This window comes from Felis catus, chromosome C2 (assembly GCF_018350175.1).
Source record: "Felis catus isolate Fca126 chromosome C2, F.catus_Fca126_mat1.0, whole genome shotgun sequence".
NCBI lineage: Eukaryota > Metazoa > Chordata > Mammalia > Carnivora > Felidae > Felis > Felis catus.
Genome location: NC_058376.1, coordinates 111944286 through 111956991, shown reverse-complemented (window position 1 = coordinate 111956991; position 12706 = coordinate 111944286). Strand labels below are relative to the sequence as shown.

Here is a 12706-nt window from a genome sequence, read left to right as displayed (position 1 = left end):
GGCAGAGGTTACAAAGAAGGATGTTCAAAAGCACAATGTTTTCAGGAAAATATCTCTTAGCCATAGATGTTCTTTTATCCTCTCATCAGGTTTTGTCATCTCTCTCCACAATCTGACAGAGCTTATAGCTTGGGCTCCCTACTTCCCCTTCTTTTCTCCATCACATCTTGCTTCTTCTGAAGGGCTTAGCCTCAAAACAGAATCCATTCCACACACCAGGGAAGGAGCAAAAGATCTAGTCAGACCTCTGGCTCCAGATCCCTCTGTGGAAGCTATAGAGATTTGGAAATTCCCTTTATATTGCAGCAATACTAAAATTTTAAGGCTGTTGTCTTGCTAAGAATAAAAAATACAATTTGCAATGCAAAACTTAGTACTGATGTTCTCTCACTCTTTTCTTGTTTTATTCTCTGATGTAGTAATGCTAATCTTCCTCAAGGCAGAGTAAAGCAATATAAAGGATAATATATTAAAAAGAAACACCATATGAATAGACGTATCAAAATATATTACCATCATTTCATTTATAAATACTGTGGAGAAAAGAAAAAGAAAATATTACATCTTTCCTTAATATTGTTCTGAGTGTCCCTTTCTAACAGGGTCAAAACTTGGCAGCCAGGCATTTGAATTTTCCACAAATTTATTCATCTCATCTTGAACTATTCTTGAGACACATGTTAAACACATGTTCCAAACACAAGAGATTAATCATTGTTTCTCTAAACAACGTTTACTTTTCTGTCTTCATATCTTTGCTCAAGCCTTTATCACTACCTAGAAGGTCCTTCCTTTTTCATTCATTTGGGCCAACTCAGATCTCATCTCTACCATGAACTCAGGCAATATTGAAAACTCTCTGTCTAGGACTCTTGCATATCTCTATTATATATTGTATCTCCATTATAACAGCTTCTTTTCCTTTTATGAATCAGAGATACTTCTTAAAGGATCTGTCTCCCACACTAAAGTGCATGGCTGCAGGGCAGGAACTGTGAACAATTCACCCCAGTTTCACCCACAATACCCAGCAAGGTGCCTTATATGTATTACATGATATGTGGCTACAGTTATACATATCTGTGATGTTGGGTGAATGCAAATGAAAGGGAGAAAAATGTCTTCTTCTTAGTTATTCCTTGTAAAATTCAAAAGAAGTGTGCCTGGCCTTTTGGAACTAAAAGGAACCTAATATAATAGAAGTCTCACCCACAGTCTGTATAATACAGAGGACTTCACAAATGACAGAGAATTTCTTCAAAAAGAAAAATACTTTTCTATCAACTAACATATTAAGAGAGTCTACTTAGAAAATTTGCTTTAAAATCTCTATGACTTTTGCAAATAGTAATGCATTTTCTGATGCCACTTGGAAAACTACATGAAATTAGGTATTCAGATCTTGATATCCAAATTTTGAAATAATATAGATCATTTATTGTAACTTCAGAAGAGTAATTACCGTAATTAAAAGGTCAAGGATAGTAATTCAAAGGAAATCAAAAGTAAAATCTTAACACAGACTAATTTAGTCTAAAGAGTATAGCTTAAAGTATATTAACATTCTTAAAGAGTGGGAAGGCAAGATGAGATACTGTTTTTCGAATATAACTAGGAATAACTTAAGTAGCCAAAACTGGTGTGATAGATTAGTTAGGTAGAAAGTAATGGCAACAAATTTTTGTTGGTTGGATAGGATAAAGGTCGAAAGCGTATTCTGAACAGACCACATCATCTTTGAGACATACACCGACATTTATGTTGACATAGTGATAGCCAGAATGACCAAATGGACCCAATGCCCCCCAACCTTCACAGGGCCATGGGTAAAACATACGGAAAGTGAAACAAGAATTGTAAGAAATTTTAAAGAGAAATTAAAAATAGCTCGGTAGTCATACAAGTGTTAAGAACCAATCTTAAATAAATAGCAAACACAATCTCATTACACAAGAAAGGATGTAATACATATTTGTTGTAATACATATTTACCAAAGTTGTAATACATATTTACCATATTGCCCAGGAGCATAGTCCTTATCCATTACTTTACGCCATCTCTCCAAAGCAGCGTATGGAAAATTGTTGTGAGTCAGACCATTTAGTGAGAAATGCTCTCTGACAGCAGTGCCAAGGAACATTTTCTTGATGGATATAATCAGTCACAAAATCCTCTATTCCCACTCTCATGCTTCATCCCATCACTAAATATTATCTGCACTTCTATTATGTGCAAGACTTCATTCTAATTTCCATTTTCCAGACGGTTGAGTCATAGCACCTGTTCTTAAGAAATCACAATCTGGGGCACCTGGGTGGCTCAGTCAGTTAGGCATCCAACTCTTGATTTTGGCTCAGGTCATGGTCTCACAGTTTGTGAGATGGAGTCCCATGTTGCGCTTAGCACTGACAGCACAAAGCCTGCTTGGGATGCTCTCTCCCTCTCTCTCTGACCCTCCCTCCACTCTCAAAATAATTTTGAGAAAAATTATTTTGAGAAAAATAATAAAGAGAAAAAGAAAACACAATCTACTCTGGGACAAAGAGATACCTCTACTCTAGGAGAAGAAATAAATGCCACCAGAATTTCTTTCAGCGTTTCATAGAAAAGAGATTATCAAATATTCCAGCTCAGTGTGCTCTGTGCACAATCAATATTGGTCAAATAGATAAATGAATAGATGAATTCATAAATCCAGAAATTTAGCTAAGTTCCATGTAAATACATTAGAGATTTTCAGCCTATATCACATCTGAAGCATAAATTAGCTCTATATTACATACATATATGTACATAAAAATAATGCCTTGCAAGCTTCTGTGAGTAACACTGCTTCTTATGATGCCTGGCCGATCACTAAATGTCTGCAACACATGCCATTTTGTGCAGTTTGATAACATGCCTCCTTAGATTTAATTATTTAAGACTTTTTTTTAAAAAATTTTTCAATGTTTATTTTTGAGAGACACAGAGAGACAGAGCGTGAGTAGGGAAGGGCAGAGAGAGAGGGAGACACAGAATTCAAACCAGGCTCCAGACTCCGAGCTGTCAGCACAGAGCCTGATGCAGGACTCAAACCCATGCACCGTGAGATCATGACCTGAGCCGAAGCTGGACTCCCAACCGACTGAGCCACCTGGGCGCCCCTAATTATTTAAGGCTTTAAATGTAATAGTTTCCTCTTTTTTTCTTCGATGATTCTATCTCCGGCTGCCCTCCTATCCTTCTGGCTTCAAGTTTTCCATCTCCTTTGTGGCCTTCTCCTCTTGTATCTGTGCCTTTGTTCTTGCCAGGGTTCTGTCCTTGGCTTTCTATTTTCTCCATTGTACATTTTTCTCTAAGTGATAGCATCTGGCCCCATGGTTTCAGCGACACTCTTGTCCACTTAGCATTCCCACATCTAGTTTCCCAGGTCAGATATATGTCCTAAGCTGAGACCCATACATCTACCTGAGTACTGGAAAGCTCTATCTGAATGGCACGACGCATAGACACCTGACACTGAACAAATCCTATAAATACTAGTGCCTAAATATTTCTGGATTCCATAACCTACATATTCTGCTCACTGCTACTCCTTTGCTCGAGTCCTTTATTATTTCTCAAATGGATCTGTTCAATATCACTTATCTGATTATTCTATCTCATGCTTACTTTCTCACTAATGCACTGGGATCCATTCTCCACACCACTGAGATCGATCTTTAGAAAACTAATCTGATTTCTTTACTTCCCAACTGAAAAGAGTTCAATAATAACTCATAACTGAAAAGATAATTAGCTTGGTGTCCGCTGGCACTTAGGATCTATCCACTAACTACCTTTCTGCCTTCACCTTTGATCATACTTGTTGTTCTCTATAAAACAATTATTAGTGGGGCGCCTGGGTGGCGCAGTCGGTTAAGCGTCGGACTTCAGCCAGGTCACGATCTCGCGGTCCATGAGTTCGAGCCCCACGTCAGGCTCTGGGCTGATGGCTCAGAGCCTGGAGCCTGTTTCCTATTCTGTGTCTCCCTCTCTCTCTGCCCCTCGCCCATTCATGCTCTGTCTCTCTCTGTCCCAAAAATAAATAAACGTTGAAAAAAAAATTTTTTTAAATAAAACAATTATTAGTGACCTTGCCAGTTTCCAGAATGTCTTCTTTTGTTTCTATATCAGTACAAGTGTTTCTTTTTCCACCCTTTCTCTATCCTTCATCTGATTAATGTAAATACTCATCTCTGAGTTTTCTCTTAGGATACCTCCTTCAGAAAGCCCTCCTTAACCATTGCAGCTTTCTATATACTGCACCAAATGCAGCAGACAGAATGTCATCTATGATTAATCCTTGTTGTAGGTATGAATGTTTATCTAACATCAATTTAAGGCCTTGAAGGCCTTTTCTTGCTACTGAAAAAACTGACTGCAAAGATGATATAGGTTAAAATGACTGTAGCCATATTTGTTAATGGTTACTGATCTAGGGGTGCCTGGGTGGCTCAGTCGGTTCGTTGAGCATCCGACTCAGCTCAGGTCATGATCTCATGGTTCATGAGTTTGAGCCCCACATTGGACTAGCTGCTGTCATCACAGAGCTGGCTTGGGATCCTCTGTCCTTGTCTCTTTCTGCCCCTCCTCCACTCATGCTCTTTCTCTCAAAATAAGTAAACATAAAAAAAATAGTTCCTGATATAAAGTTTCAACCCTAGCTCTCTTAACTACCAATTTGGTGATCTTAAGTAAGTGTTTTCTTTTTTGTTTTGTTTTGTTTTGTTTTGTTTTGTTTTGTTTAAACCTCTAAGCTTTTTCCCCTCTAGAGTGGATATAGTTCACCACTTCATTGGCTTTTTATCATATTAAATAAAATATTAAATGTGATTCACTGACTGAATTGCATGGAATTCAATAATTACATATATGCCACGGTAACTAATGAAATTTAATTTCACAGCGCTTTGTGTTAACATTAACCTCCATAGCTCATTTCTGACCTCAGGTATTTTCTTCTACTGACTATGTATACGTATTCATCCGTATACAAGTTGCTGTTGCTAGTTCAGTAATCCCTCCCCTCCCAGTAGCCTGTCCTCTGTAACTATTCATCTTCTCTATGTCCCCTGACCAAGCTTTGGAGCAGGTCATCTCATTTATTGATCAAATCATCTCAAAAGGTGGAATTTTGTCAAAGATTCAAGAAAAAAAAAACACAGTCACTTAAAATTGAATGTCAGATATCACTCCTAAATTTCCTCAACCACTACTCTTGAGTTGGAGTTTCAAAAGTAGAATCACACTAAAGAATGCACCTTGTCTTTTCCCCAGCAGGAGAGGGGAGAGGATATGTGAAATGGCAGCTGTAGCAGCTTTGACTTCCGTAAAGGTCAATTACATTTAAAGATACAATCAATGTGTTATTTGCACGTGATTTGTGTCTTTCCTATAAAATCAATAGTAGAGTTGCATTATCACTCACTTAATTTCTTTTTTTTACATGTATTTATTTTTGAGAGACAGAGAGAGACAGAGCATGAGCAGGAGAGGGGCAGACACAGAACCCAAAGCAGACTCCAGGCTCTGAGCTGTCAGCACAGAGCCCAACGCGGGGCTTGAACTCACGAACCAAGAGATCATGACCTGAGCTGAAGTCGGATGCTTAACCAACTGAGCCACCCAGGCACCCTGCATTATCACTCACTTAAAGACAAAATGTAATTACTTTTTATCCAATCCCACTAGTCTTTCTTTTCTTTTTCTTCTTCCTCATCTTCTTCTCTTCCTTTTCTTTCCAAAACAGTTCAATCTTAAAGCCACTCAATGTAGGTGATGAAGGTAAATATTTGCACAGGTTTCAGGGGTAGGAAAGAAAGGGAGTCCCCTGAAAAGTAGTGTTCTAAGTCCAAGCAGGGTAAGGAGGGCATTCTTCCCCAACAACAGCCAAGCATAAAGTATCACAACCCAGGAATGTAAAACAGGATTTCACATAGGGAAGAGTCTGGCACAAGAGGCCTAACAAGGTAAGAAGGGTATTTATGCAGAAGGAAGGTGGCAATGGTGATGGCATAAAGGGAGGTTGATCAAATAAGTAATATATTTAAGATAAGAGGATCCTGCTTCCGCATTGCCACAGAAGTCAGTTCAAATATAGAAAGAAAAAACATTAGAATTAACCTTGTTTTGGAATTGGTGGCATCAATGTGAAATAGTAGTCTTCAATAGGTAGATAAAAATGGAGAAATATGGATGTAAATATATGTATCATGTGTATACGTGTATATTATGTGTGCATATGTGTGTTCAAATGCATGCATATATATACTCTAGCTTGTCCACTAAGTGGTATGGGACTAGTGATACTCTTAATAGTCATGAATGTCCATGACTCCCACTCAGATCTTGGCTTCTAAATACTATTCGCCACAGATAGGAAATAGGGCTTGTTGGAGGAAAGGCCAATTTTAGGTCTTAAGGCAATACAAGATGAACACAGAATATCCTTTTGTGCCAGAAACTAAAGAATTGCTCAAAAAACAAATGATGGAAACATGTCAAAAAAACAAAGTAGTAACATTGAAGGATATTTATTACCCAACTGAGGAAAAATTGTGCTTTTGGCATAAAAATGGATGTAGAAGTCAATGGAACAGATAAAGAGCCCAGAAATGGATGCAAACATACATGGTTGATTGTTTTTCACCAATGATGCAAGAAAATTCAGTGTGGAAAGTATAACCTCTTCAGTCAAGATGCTAAAACAGTTTTGAGATATATATATATATATATATATATATATATATACATACACACATACACTCAACTCTTTAAATCTTCACATCATATTTTTAACAATCATAATGGACCATATACTTATGTGTAGGAGCAAAACCTACCAAATTTCTAGAAGAAAACATAGAGTAAACTCTGAGTGAACTTCAGTTTAGTGAAGGTTTTATTAAATACAAAGCAAAGCAGAATAGTAATCATTTAAAGTTTTTGAAAACTTTGGACTTTAGAAGCAATTTCCTTCAAAATTAGGGAGAGAACTCGAGTCTAGAATATATACAGCATTCTTACAACTTAATAAGAATAAAACATCCCAAATGGAAAAAAAAATGTGAACAGATGCTTCACCAGTGAAGATATATGGATGGTAAATGAGTACATGCAAAGATGCTCAACATGATTAGTCATTAAGGAGATGCAAATCAAAACCACAAAAGGATAACACTACACACTCACTACAATGTCTAAAACTTTAAATACTGGTCATACTTAAGTATCAGTGAGGTGGTGAAGCAATCATAACTCTTACACACTTCTGGTGGGAATGCAAAATGGTATAGTTTTTTGGAAATGGGTAGCACATTTTTAAAAGTCAATAGGGCCAAGCCATTTCACTACTAGGTATTTACCCAAGAAAAATGAAAGCATATGTTCATACAAAGATGTGTACACAAATTTTCACAGCAGCTTATTTGTAATAGCCTAAAACTGGAAACAACCCAAATATTCCCTAGAAGGTGAGTAGATAAACAAATTGTGGTATAACCATATAATAGAGTACAGCTCAACAATAAAAAAAAAGAGAAATGCCAAAATATCTACTTAAGTTTTTTCATTGGTATCATGCCTTCAACTATAGGCATTTAGTACCCCCGCCCAAAATAATGAATTACAGAGGCAGTTAAATCTCAAAATCATCATGGTGAGTGAAAGAAGACAGGCAAAAAATAAAAGAATACATAATGTATAATTCTATTCACATAAAATTCTAGAAAATATAAACATATCTTTCTATATCTAGTCTATAACATAATAGCCTGTCATCTACAAAAGTGCCATGAAAGGTAAAGAAAGACCAACAAACTGTTCCAGGAATGTGAAGAAGCATGGCAACTAAATGTGAACAGATGAAAGCATGTTTGCTACTAAGGCATCACTGGGACAATTGGGAAGTTTGAGTGTGGGGTAAGGACCTTGTGGGAACCTCTGACAATACTTGAATGGAATCTGATTAGATGTAGTAATGTGTCAAAATCTAACTCTTGATTCTGTTTGTATTGAAGTTACATTGAAGAATGTTCTGGTTTGTAGGAAATGCTAAAATATTAGGGGTGATGGAGGCACATATTTGGCCACCTACTCTCAAATGCTTCAGGAAAAATGAAATTGTTCTTTGCACCATACTTTCAATTTTTCTATAAATTTCAATCGACAGATGGGTAGATAAATATAGATAGGCATAGATAAAAAGATTTAAATTATCAGAATGGGCCAAAATAATAAACAAACAATAATACTTTTTTCTATACAGCTATCTATTGAAATTTATAGAAAAATTACAGGACTTTTTTCAATAACTCCATCTCTTTCATCTTCCTTTCCCTAACAAAATGTCTCACGATCTCCACCCTACCACCACCAAATGTATATACATTTCTCCCTGGAGGAACTCTGCCATCCTCCCCCAGCAAAGGTCTACAACAAGGTGGCCTCAAGATTTAATCTGACACAGAGATGCATTATTGGTCTACAGAATCCGTGCTTGTTTGTTTTCCCCTATGCTTGTTTCATCATCTTATTTTAGAAGCAGACAGTTCACTTTCTAGTTTTACAGGTCCAGAAATGAAGAGAGATTCTGCTCTAGGGTAGATCCCCAGAGTCTTATTTGTATCTGATTAGATGATGATATTTGGGATTAGGGGGTTGATGAGAGCTAGACGAGATTTTGAACTTGAGTTGATGCTGTCATACATGGAGTCTTTGGGGATGTTGGGATGGAGTGGCTGTATTTCCCATGTGGGATGGATATGAACCTTTGGGGCCAGAGAAGGGACTGGTAGGCTGCAAAATGTACCACACACCCAGACCCCCTACCCTAGATCAAAAAGGAAATATTTACAGAAAAACTGTAGAAACTATGAATGTTACCTTTTTCAGAAAAAGGGCCTTTTCAACCGTGATTCAATTAAAGGTCTTGAGATAATCCTGAGTTACTGGGTGAGCCCAAATCCACTGATAAGTTTCCTTATCAGATAAAAGGCAGAGGGATATTTGAGGCAGACAAAAGAGGGCAAGATACAGATACAAAGAAAGGGTGTCATGTGAAGACAGAGTTGGAAACTGCAGTGATGTGGTCACAAGCCCAGAAAGCCAGGTCAGCCACCAAAAGCTGAAGAAACAAGTTGTCGCCTTGATTCCTCAGAGGTAGTATAGCCCTAGTGATTTCAGACTTCTGGCACCATGCTGGAGCCTGGATTTATAGGTGGGCAAAACTCACAAAGCCTCTCCCTCAAGGCATTTATACATTAGTGGGGGAGACATATGAGAAATGTATCAGTCATCAAATAGTGATATGTGAATTGATGGGAAATAAAGCAGGAAGAAGAATACATAAATGCTGTTTGGGTTGATGCTATTTTTGCTTAAAACTCTTAATTATCTGCCATATCCATTTTCCTGAATGATACAAGGAAACATGGCTACCTGAGTAAAACTATATTCCTCAGCCTCCTTCGTAGCTAGGCCATCTGACAATGTCTTAACCAATGGAATGTGAAGAGAAGCAATGTGTACAGATTCTAAGATACATACTTAATAAAGGATACCTTTCTTTCCTTTCCCCTTCTTGGTGGAAATGTGAACCAGCCTGAACAGGGACTCTAGGGAATGGTAGAGCCTCCAGATGGAAGGAATCTATGTTCCTGAATATAGATGTTTGGAAGGGGAGGTGACTCCCTGTCTGTTTCTGGGATGCTATGCAAGAGATAAGTGCAATTCATTTTTTTTTTTAATCTCAGTATTGGGTCTCTTTGTTTCGGCAGCTAAGCCTGTAACCTAACAAATAAATATTTTAATTTAGATGGTGAAGGCAGGCCTTTCTGAGCAGAGACCAAGCAGACTAAGGAACCAGAGGTTGTAGAGAGGCAGTATATTATGTTGAGAGTTGTATCTGCCACAGTTTGGGTGGCTTTAAAAGCAAATTTTGAGGTAAAGGTTTGGGTGCAGGTACTTGTTTTGAGAGGTGATCCCAGTAAGCACAGATGAAGGAGTGGAGAAAGAAAGGGGGAAAAAGAGATCAAAGAGATCAAACATGCCAATGAGCAGGTCACGCCTGAGAGCCTTGGGAGCGCCATACCATTCAAAACCCTCTGAGGAGCTTTAAGGAACATGTCTCAGAACTTTAAGGAGCATGTCTCCAAGAGATGAGGGACAAGGTATTTTACCCACCATACCCAACGCCCACAGAGAGTTTTCTCTGGAGGCATTAAAGACCTGGCACCTTTAAGCTTTACCCTGCAAACGCTGAGCAAGCCCCCAAACAATAATCAGAGAAAGCTCTCAGGCTGACAAGTATACATACCAGGGGCCTGTGGTGGGAAGCTCTGAGCATGTGGAAACTTACTACTTCCCCCACAGATGAATTCAGAAGTAAGCCAAGGGACCATGTGGCAGGACATTAACAGTCCTATAGCAAGGGGCACCTGGGTGGCTCAGTCAGGTAAGCATCCAACTCGATTTCTGCTCAGGTCATGATCTCAAGGTTCTTGAGTTTGAGCCCCGCATCGGGCTCTGTGCTGACAAGATGGAGGCTGCTTGAAATTCTCTTTCTCCCTCTCTCTGCCCCTCCCCTGTTCATGCTTTCTCTATCTCTCTCAAATTAAATAAATGAAACTTAAAAAAACAAAAACAAAAACAAAAACTGTCTGATAGCCAAGGTTCAAATTCTGGCTCTTCCACGTGCTAGCTGTGTCACCTAGAGTCAGTTGCTTAGCCTCTCTGTGTCTCAGTTTCCTCATCTGTAAAATGGAGATAATTATAGTACTCACCCACTTCAGAGGCTTGTTGTATTATATATTATCAGAGATATGATAATATCATATCAATATATATTATCAGAGATATGATAATATCATATCAATATCAATATATATAATTATATATATATAATATATATAATATATATATATAATATATATTATATATAATATATAATATATTATATATATAATATATAATATATATATTATATATAATATATAATATAATATATATAATATATATAATAATATCAATATATATATATAATATCATATCATATCAATATATATTATCAGAGATATGATAATATCATATCAGAGATATGATAATATGATATGATAATTAGAATACTGCTCTTCATATGGTGAGAGTTATTTGTTAGTTTATTTTTGTCTGAGACAAAAAATAAATATATTAATCTAAACTATATTTGGGGCGCCTGGGTGGCTCAGTCGGTTAAGCGTCCGACTTCGGCTCAGGTCATGATCTCACAGTTCATGGATTCTAGCCCCATGTTGGGCTCTGTACTGACAGCTCAGAGCGTGAAGCCTGCTTCAGATTCTGTGTCTCCCTCTCTCTCTGCCCCTACCCTGCTCTGTCGCTCTCTGTCTCAAAAATAAATAAACATTAAAGAAAAATTTAAACCGTATTTATTATTGAATCTTCAGTGTTTGTCACGAGCTGAACAATAGTAGTAGGTATTATATAAATGTTTATTTAATGAGTAGGCAAAAAAAATTTTTTTGACTGCTGCTAGACTTTTTGGATGTATGTAGGTATGTATCAGAGGGAGACCCGGACTGGTCACTTCTCACCCATATCCTCTAAGGACTATCCAGAAGACTTGTATAATATCACCCTAAGATGAAGTTTACTGCGGGGCCAGTGATTAACCTTGCTTCATGAAGGATCTGAAGTATAATTTAATAGAGTTTCACAAGCCTCTTTTCTTGGGTAACTTCCACAGTCTTTTGGGTAATTTTCACATTTCATGGGAGGCTCAGTTCTAAATAAAACTAATGAAATTTCTTGGCAAAATAGAAGAAAATCATGGTCCTGGCTGCTGGTTTTTTAAAGAAACCCTACATGCCAACAGTTGTGCCAGTGGTTAAGAATGGTGCCACTTGAAACCAAGCTAAACTTGAAAGGTTCCAGAAGATTTCCCCAAGAAACAAAAAGCTGAAGAAAGGCCAGGGAGCTTTTGTCACACCTATGGAACGGAGAATCCAGATGTAAGTACTGAGAAAAGAAAAGATGATACTCTACACGGCCGGCAACTAGAGACACCAGTGGCCCATCGTGGAGGGTAGAGGACACCTAACGGAGATGAGGAAGAAAATGAACACGTATTGAATGTCTAATTGGGCCTCAAAACCTTGCACTTAAAAGTTACAGAAGCAGGGCACCTGGGTGGCTCAGTTGATGAAGCATCCAACTTGGGGTCAGGTCACAATCTCGCAGTTGGTGAGTTTGAGCCCTGCATTGGGCTGTGTGCTGATAGCTCAGAGCCTGAAGCCTGCTTCAGATTCTGCGTCTCTTTCTCTCTCTACCCCTCCTCTTCAAAAATAAATAGAAAACGTTTTAAAAAAATTAAACAAATAAAGTAAAAGTTGTAGAAGTGTTTTCATCTAATCCTCATGATGCTGCCTTGAATAATATTATGCATTAAGTCATGTTAATCTATCTCACTCCCAAATCCATGCTTTGCAGGTAATTTTAAAGGAGGGAGGGTGTCATATGGGCCTTAAGTATGAGCTGTGAACTACACCCAGAATGCTATGAACAAACTACTGAAGAACTTGCAAGAGTTCATGAAAATGAGAAAAGCCTTATAACTCTATGGCTGCCAGATCTTGGTCATTTCATAAACTCAAAAGCAAGGCCAGAAACATCAGTGGGCTTCATCCC

The 12706-nt window shown here is 37.8% G+C and overlaps 2 long non-coding RNA genes across 3 annotated transcripts in view; one reads left to right on the top strand and one right to left on the bottom strand.

Moving 5' to 3' along the window:
* LOC123380090 overlaps positions 1-12706 on the top strand; it is a 251339-nt gene that overhangs the window by 188665 nt on the left and 49968 nt on the right. The gene's annotated exons all lie outside the window — the stretch shown is intronic.
* The window catches only part of LOC102899395, a 43767-nt gene that overhangs the window by 30423 nt on the left and 638 nt on the right, over positions 1-12706 (bottom strand). The window lies entirely within an intron of this gene.